This window comes from Odocoileus virginianus, chromosome 1 (genome assembly GCF_023699985.2).
Source record: "Odocoileus virginianus isolate 20LAN1187 ecotype Illinois chromosome 1, Ovbor_1.2, whole genome shotgun sequence".
In the NCBI taxonomy this organism is placed as follows: domain Eukaryota; kingdom Metazoa; phylum Chordata; class Mammalia; order Artiodactyla; family Cervidae; genus Odocoileus; species Odocoileus virginianus.
The window spans coordinates 13751233-13759692 of NC_069674.1; the positions used below are offsets into that span (position 1 = coordinate 13751233).

The window sequence follows — 8460 nt, forward strand, 5'->3', positions numbered from 1 at the left end:
TATCAAGTATCCTACTATGTCCCAAGACTATGTTCCAGGTGCTACATAGACAGTGCTGGACAAAGTCCCTGCCCTCTGGCCTCATGGACCTTACAATCTGTGGGATGTACAACAGACAATAAATAGACTCGTGATACATAATATGTCAGGGGCAATAGCTGATATGGAGGCTAGAGAGACAGGTTAAGGGAAACAGAGAGTGATCAGCAGGCTCTTCTTTCCCATGGAGTGGCCAAGGGAGGCCCGACTAAGAAGAAGACATTTGAAGCTAAGTCCTGAAGAAGGTGCAGGACCGATTCCTGCAAGGAAGGGGTGGGGCCTTCCAGGTAGGCAGAATGACGAGGGCAAAGCCTGGAGGCATGAGCAGGTATGACATGCGGGAAGAAGAGGAGGGACTAGAGGAAGCGAGGGTGAGAGGCAGCCAGATTGTGGAGGACCTGGTAGACCGTGGGGAGTTTTGCTCTTACTGTGAGATGAGAAGCCTTTGGAGGATTTTGAGCAGAGCATTTTAAAAGTCCCATTACAGCTGCTGGTGGGGAAGAGACTATAGGAGAGCAAGAATGGGCAAAGAGAGGTGGGTTGGGAGGCAACTGCAAAAATCCTGGTGAAAGATGACAGGCACCAATGGCATGAGAGATAAACAAGTCAAGGATGCTGTTGGTTGAGCAACTGGCAAACTGGCATTTCCATGTGGAAGAAGAGAAGGCTGAAGGGGAGGTTTCCGGAGGGGAGAGGAAAGCATGGACTTCAATTTGGAGATCTTTATTGTTCCAGTCGTCATGTATGGATGTGAGAGTTGGACTATAAAGAAAGCTGAGTGCCCAAGAATTGATGCTTTTGAATTGTGGTGTTGGAGAAGACTCTTGAGAGTCCCTTGGACTGCAAGGAGATCCAACCAGTCCATCCTAAAGGAAATCAGTCCTGAATATTCATTGGAAGGACTGATGCTAAAGCTGAAACTCCAATACTTTGGCTACCTCATGTGAAGAGCTGACTCATTTGAAAAGATCCTGATGCTGGGAAAGATTGAGGGCAGGAGGAGAAGGGGACAACAGAGGATGAGATGGTTGGATGGCATCATCGACTCAATGGACATGAGTTTGGGTGGACTCTGGGAGTTAGTGATGGACAGGGAGGCCTGGCATGCTGCAGTCCATGGGATCACAAAGAGTCACAAATGAGTGACTGAACTGAACTGATTGTTCAAGGGCAAGTCCTGAGGAAAGAGCTGGCTCTGAAGGCCTGAGTTCAGGGAAAAGCTAGGCCTGGAGACATATGACAGAGATTTGGGGTGCATGGAAGTGCTGTGACACTGGAAGATATCAGTAGGGGAGCTGAGTATGGAAAGGAATTTTAGAGCTTGAAGATAAGCAGGATCTGCAAAGGGGGCTGAGAACGAGGACAGGTCCTGGCTGCTTGCCCTGGTCTCAACGTCTCTGTCCAGGGGCAGTGTCTTCTGGCCACCCCAAGCTTTTAGGTGCTTCCAGCACCCTCTGCATCCTGCCCTGCACCCCCCGCCCCACCCTCCCACAGACAGGGAGGAACTTTCAGATCCTCCACTCTTGCTGAGCTGGCCAAGGGGACCCAGAAGTGCTGCCTCAGGGTCCTTCATCACAGCCACTCCCTCGGCCAGTACCTTCTGACTGCTATTCTGTCATCTCGGACAGGTGGGCCTTCAATTGGGAACAGGTGATCTCCTCCGAGGTGTTTCCAGAGAGAGACTGGTGGCGCAAGACCACCCTTCACTTTAATCTTCTCAGCTTGCCCATAACTACCTATTTCCCTCCTCAGACACTTGGACACACACACCGGACACACACATCTTCTTCTCTTTCCACAAATCCTAGCTTTTAAGACCAAGCTCTTGACTAAGGGGCCAAGGTGGTGAGATTTGATGCCCAAAGGTAATCACTGCCTCTAAGTTCCACCCATCTCCTCCTTTCCTGGGGCAGTACATCCCCTGACTCAGACTGGGAGGGAGGCTGCTGCAAGTAATACAATTTAAAAGAAAAATGAAAACAAGTCATTTTAACATTTTAAAAAGAGGATTCTGTTCTCAACCCAACCATCTACCTGCAGATAACAATTCTCCCTTTCCCTTTCATTCCCTACACACCAGAAAGAGGAGGATCTATTGTTAAATTTTTCTTTTTTTATTTTTACTTTTTGGCCATGCTATGCTGCATGTGGGATCCTAGTTCCCCAATCAGGGATCGAACCCATGCCCCTTCATTGGAAGCACAGAGTCTTAATCACTGGACCGCCAGGGAAGTCCTGAGGGAGATCTAAATGTGAATGGAAAGCTTTTAATGAGGCAGGGTTGAATCAGCAAGCAGAGACTCGGAGCTGGGAAGTCAGGGTGGTCCACCTCCCTGGTCTTCTCCAGGCTGGGAATGATTTGGGAGGGGCAGGGGCATGCTTTTAACATGCAAGTTCCCTGCCCCTGGGGTCAAGTTCCGAGCTCTGCAGAACTTAGTTCTGTGGCCAGTGAGGGAAGCTACAGGAGTTGCTATTGAACCCAGAGAAGATTTAGCACATTGATTTCTCCCCCCCGTTTTATTTTTTTCTAGACACTATGGTTTGTGATTGAGTGGGGAGGTTGGGGAGGACAGCCAAGGCTTTTAAAGGTGCCAATACCCCAGCAGGAAATAAGGAATAGTGGCTGCTAAAAGAGCCTGGATTCTCCGTTCGGCAATCCTGTGCCTCATTTTTCTTCTCCTCTTTCTGCTTTCATGGGTGACCCTGCCTGTCAGCAGAGTGATTAAAAGCTTTGGTGAAGCGCAGAGCAGGCTGGGAGGAGGACTCAGAGGGGAAGTCGGGGGCCGGTCCTGAGTCTGGCTGGTGATCCCTCACTGAGCCCCCCAGCACCCGGCCCCCGGGGCCTGTCTCCCTTCCTTCACCTGCTCTTTCACGCTGACCCCCGGCAAACATTCACCGAGCGTCTGCTGTGTACCAGGCACTCTGCCTGCAATTGTGGCAGCACAGACACTGTCCTGCCCTCAGGGGGCTCACAGACTAGGAAGGCAGATAACAGTAAAGAAAGGGGAAGAATAAATACGCGCCTACAGGTTAACGATAAACACCAGCAGGGAAAACAACGGCACTCCATGGAAGAGAATCACCGCATAGATGGAGGTAAGGGAAGGTTTCTCTGGGAGGTGACATTTAAGTGAGGACCAGGAAAAGGACACAGAATGGAGGTGAGCCGCAGGACATGCCCACGAGGACAGTGTATCAGGGAAACCAAGAAGTGATGAGGAAAAGAGCTCAGGCTGACCCCTCAGGTCTGGGACAGATTTAGGAGCTGCTTTCTACATTTTTTTTTTTTGTTGTTAAGCTTATTCACTTAGTAGCATCAGCCTATAAGCTTTCTTCTGTCGAAGAAAATACAATGCCTGAATGTTTCCTGCCCTGGACAGAACCATGTGAAGCTGCATAGTGGTACAAGTCCTCTATTTTTGGAAAAAAGAATAAATCTCTCTAAATTAAAAGAGAGACTTCCCCAGTGGTTAAGTGGCTCAGGTTCCATGTTCCCAACACAGACAGTCTGGGCTCAATCCCTGGTCAGAGAACTAGACCTTGAGTGCTGCAACTAAAAGATCCCATGTACTACAACTGAGACCTGGGACAGCCAAATAAATGTATATTTTTGATTAATTAATTAAAAGAATTTGTGAATGATACTATAATTAGGATCTAAAATATTTCTTAAAAGAAGCAGAGATAGTTATGAAATTAACTCTTTACATTTTTACTCAGGGAAAGCCTCAGATCCTTTGATGGAAAATTGGAAATCAAGCATGCCCCCAAATCTTCCTTATACAGTAGTAATATTCCCACTGGTTACCAACGAAGATCATTAAAGGCAAGTTGTATGTTGGTGACTATGGTTACAAATATTCTTCCCTGTGTTTTCTCCTTATTATCCATCCTCCATGCCCATTTACTCGGCAAACATTTACCAAACACCTACTAAATGCTGGGGACCATTCTTGACGCCACCTGGGAGAAGAATACAAAACAAAGTCCCTCTTCTCACAAAGCTTATCTTTTACTAGGGAAAGTGAAAATGTTAGTCACTCAGTCGTGTCCGACTCTTTACTATCCCATGGACCGTAACCCGCCAGGCTCTTTTGTCCATGGGCTTCTCCAGGCAAGAATACTGGAGTGGGTAGCCATTCCCTTCTCCAGGGGATTTTCCCGACCCAGGGATAGAACCCAGATGTCCTTCATTGCAGGCAGATTCTTTACCGTCTGAGCCGGGATAAGCCCCTTTTGCTGGGGGGAAGACAGTTAATACATAAACAAATTAACATGCAAGGAGTCTGTTAGCCTGATGATAAAAAGACAAAGCGAGCACACAAAGGTGATAGTGATTCCTGGGGGGTCAGAGTTCCTACTTTGTATGTATGTTAGAGATGATATTTGAGCAGAGACCCGAAGGACTGGAGGGAGAGTATTCCAGGCAGAAGAAACAGAATCTGCAAAGGTTCTGGGTGGTGGGACATCTGATGTGTTCTAAAGACAAGAAGCCAGTGCAGCTGAAGTGGAGTAAGAGATATCTTAGTCTGCATATTCCCTGAGACAAGGACTTGGGCGGAAGCAGTTTCTTCTGGAAATGGTCTGAGGAAGCACTAAGAGAGTGCCAGGGAGAGAAAGAAGGAAGGAAAGCTAACACTGAGGCATTAATAAGTGGGTTCCTGGGACTACCCTGATGGTCCAGTGGCTAAGACTCTGAGCTCCCAATGCAGGGGGCCCAGGTTCCATCCCTGGTCAGGAAACTAGATCCCACAAGAAAAGATCCTGCATATTGCAACAAAGATCAAAGATCCCACATGCCTCAACTAAGACCTGGTGCAGCCAAATAAGTAAAAATAAATATTTTCTTAAAAAAAATAAGTAGGTTACCATTGTGAGCTACTGAGGCTCAGTCCTACTAGGGACCTCTGAGAGAATGCATGAAACATGTCTCAGAACTGCCCCAGTGACCAGTCAGGAAACTGAGTATTCTCCAACCCCTGCCTCACTGCTGAAGATGGCTTCTGGAAGCTTCCCTGGAGGCCACAGAATACATCCAGGCGGGTGCACAAAGGCCACTGGGGTGCAGAGCAGGGTCTATGGGCGACCTTGGGGACAAGCCAGGGGTGTGGGCAGGGTACAGGCCCTGTCTGCTGGTGGGAGCGTGGGAGGAGATGAGATCAGAGAGGAGGTGTGGCCCAGATTAGGTGGGCCAGTAAGGCCTTGTTAAGAACTTTGGACTTCATTTTCAGCAAGACAGCAAGCATTTGGAGAATTTAAGCAAGATGATCTGTTTCCATTTCTAAATAAAAATATGATGATGGCTGTGTGGTAGAGGAGTAAGGCTGGAAGCAAGGAGACCAATTAGGAGACCTTTGCAATAACATAGGCAAGGAATCATGGCTGTGTGACCCAGGCTGGTAGCAGTCAAATGGCAAGAGGCAGCTGATTTCTCTATGTATTTAGAAGGAAGAGCACACAGAATTTTCCAAACAACCAGATATGGGGCAGGAGAGGAAGAGAGAAGTTAGGACTAACTCTAAAAACCGGAGAAGAGAGGAGAGGTTGGTTGAGATGGGGTGCGGTTAGGGAGGAGCCCTCTGGGACCTGCTCTCTTTGGAATGTCTCCAAGTGGAGAGGTGGGCCAGACAGCAGGATATGTACACCCAGAACTTAACTCCTGCCCACTTGACCCTCAGTTCTGGCCACTGCCCCCTGGCCAGCCTAGTGTCTTCTCTGTCTTGGCGTGACACTGCCCGACGTCTTTAAATCTGAGCACTGCCTTCCTTACTCCACAAGTCTGAGCAGGTTCAATGTCTCCTTGGTTCTCTTTACTACTCCCCTCCCTACTCCTAAAGCAAAGGATGATCGGGCAATGAGAATGTGTCCTGTGGGCCAGGCGCCCTCCTTCCCTCCCTCTCCACCCTGCCCGATGGCGTGTTCCCCGTGTTCCCCGGCACGCTGCTGGCCCCTCCCCCCTCCCCCGTGCTGAGCATGGACTCCGGGGGGGGGGGGAGGGGAGGGGGGAGGGGAGGGGAGGAGTGGGTCGCCTCAATAACTCCTTCCTGCCAACTCAGGGTCACGCCCAGAACCCCCGCTGCAGGTCGGAGCTGAGCTCCAGTCCCGCTTCTTTGCCTCCCAGGGCTGCGACCGGAGCCCATTCCAGGCCGCGTGGGTGCCCTCACCCAGGCCCCAGGCCCCGGCGGCCAAGCCCCTCCAGGTGGACTTGATCCCCGTCCTCGCCGCGGCCCAGGAGTCCGCCGCGGCCGCGCCCCCGGCCCCCCGCCTCTACTGTGGACACAGCGGCTCTGAAGCAGCCCCCACGCCCTCCCCGGCGCCCCCTCCACCGCCCCCGGCCGTTGTTGGCGCCTGTCTCTGCCGCCATCGCCCTCCTTGCCCCAACCTCCACGGTGCCGGGTCACTGTGGCCCCGATCACATGTGCCGGGAGAAGATGACAAAAGAGCCGGGGGCCCTCCGTCTGCGCCCTGTGCCCCAAGGAGTTCAAGAATGGCTACACCCTCCGAAGGCACGAGGCCACACACACCAGAGCCAAAGCCGGCCGGGTCCCCCTTGGGTGCTATTAAGATGCCCACCACCATGGTGCCCCTGGGGCTTCCTGGTGCCTCAGACGGTAAAGCGTCTGCCTGCAGTGCTGGAGACCCGGGTTCCATCCCTGGGTTGGGAAGATCCTCTGGAGAAGGGAATGACTGCCCACTGCTGTACTCTTGCCTGGAAAATACCATGGACGGAGGAGCCTGGTGGGCTACAGTCCATGGGTTTGCGAAGAGTCGGACATGACTGAGCGACTTTAGTTTCACTTTTTTTCATGATGGCCCTGAGCCTCTTGAGCGTGCCCCAACTGAGCGCTAGAGCTAGCCGGCGGGAGAGTGGGGGAAGGCGGGTGCCGGCGGCGCAGCAGCAAAAACGAGAGGCCCTCACGAGTGCCCGGTGTGCCCGGTGTGCCCGCAGCGCTCCAGGCGCCAAGGGCCGCAGGAGCTACCACGTGCGCTCACATGAGGACGCTGTGCACCAGCCCTCCAACTGTTCGCACGGTGGCAAGAGCTTCTCCCGGCCGGATCGCCTCCACGGTCACATCAGATAAGTGCACTCGCTAGAACTGCCCTTCGAACGTGAGAAACACAAGACGGCTTTTGCTGTGAAGGATCGTCTGCGGGCCCACACAGTAGGACATGAGCAGAAGGTCCCATGTCATGCGTGTGGCAAGATGTTGAGCTCGGCTTCTATTTCAGACCACCTGAAGATGCACAGCAGGGCCCCCACCCTGTCTGTGAGCTCTGCCACAAAGGCTTCCCCCATTGCAGCAAACCTGCAAATCCACGCGGTGCAGGACCCTGGACTCTGGGCCCCGCGGGCTGACCGCATCCTTGCAGTGTGCCCTGCAAGACCCCTGCCAAGCTGGCCAGCCACATGCAGACCCATCTAGGGGGGTGTGCCCTGTCCCGGGAGATGCCCCCCAGCTACAGCCCATCTGCTGAGGGGGACCCCGGGCACCCACTAGGTACAGGTGAGGTCTGTCCAATGGCCACGGCAGCAGCAGTGGCAGCCCCACCCACAGCTGTGGGCTCCTTGTTGGGGGTCCTGGGGGTGCCTGTGAGCTCTCAGCCACTTCCCTCCCAGCCCTGGTGAGCTCCAAGTTGGTGGGGCGGGGAGGGGGTGGGGGCGGTGAGCATGGAGGAAAGTCCCTCCATACCATCTCCTCCTCCCCTCTCTTTCCCCCCCAGCTCCTCACTACTTCCCCCACCAACCAAGGAGCCTCCCGAAGGAAAGAAGGAAGACATGTTTTCTTAGGGGAATTCTCCAGGTTTTCACCATTTGTTTCTTCTGCTCCTCTCTCCTCCCTATCAGATCTGACCCCACCTGTTCAGCACACACCTGTTCCCTTGGTTGTGTTGAAGTCCCCTGGGCGGTGGGCAGGGGGGAACAGAGGACAGGAGTGGCCTCTGCCCTCACCCCTCTCCTCTATGTGACCCCCTGCCCTGCCCTTCCAGGGATCTGTGAGCATTCCCCCTCGATGGTCCTTCTTGCTCTCCCTCCCAGGGGAGTTGGTGCTGTTTTTTTTTTTTTCTTCCAGGGGGAGGGAGGAGAGGAAGGGGGGAAATCAAAGATTCTGTCCCAGAGATGGGGAAAGGTGAGACTTAAGAAGGGGCAGAAGCAGGGAAAGCAAAGGTTGTACTTTCATCGGGTGGGGTTGTTTGGGGTCAAGCCCTGAACATCATCCTGCTTAAGAATCTGTCGGGAAAACAAGTCAACGGGGGCAAAAGGGGGAGACACTAGAGCCAGAGGCAGGACAAGAGATGGGATCCTAGGGGCCAGGGCAAATGGAGGTATCCAGGGACGAGAGGTGCTTTCTGGGGGTGGGGGAATGCAGCCAGTGTCTCCCCTTTCTGTCTTCCACCCCAGTTCCAGTCCTGGACTTATCT

The 8460-nt window shown here is 52.7% G+C and overlaps 1 pseudogene; it reads left to right on the forward strand.

Moving 5' to 3' along the window:
- Positions 1-335: 335 nt before the first annotated feature.
- LOC110138094 (myc-associated zinc finger protein-like) lies at positions 336-7515 on the forward strand (annotated as a pseudogene).
- Positions 7516-8460: the final 945 nt, after the last annotated feature.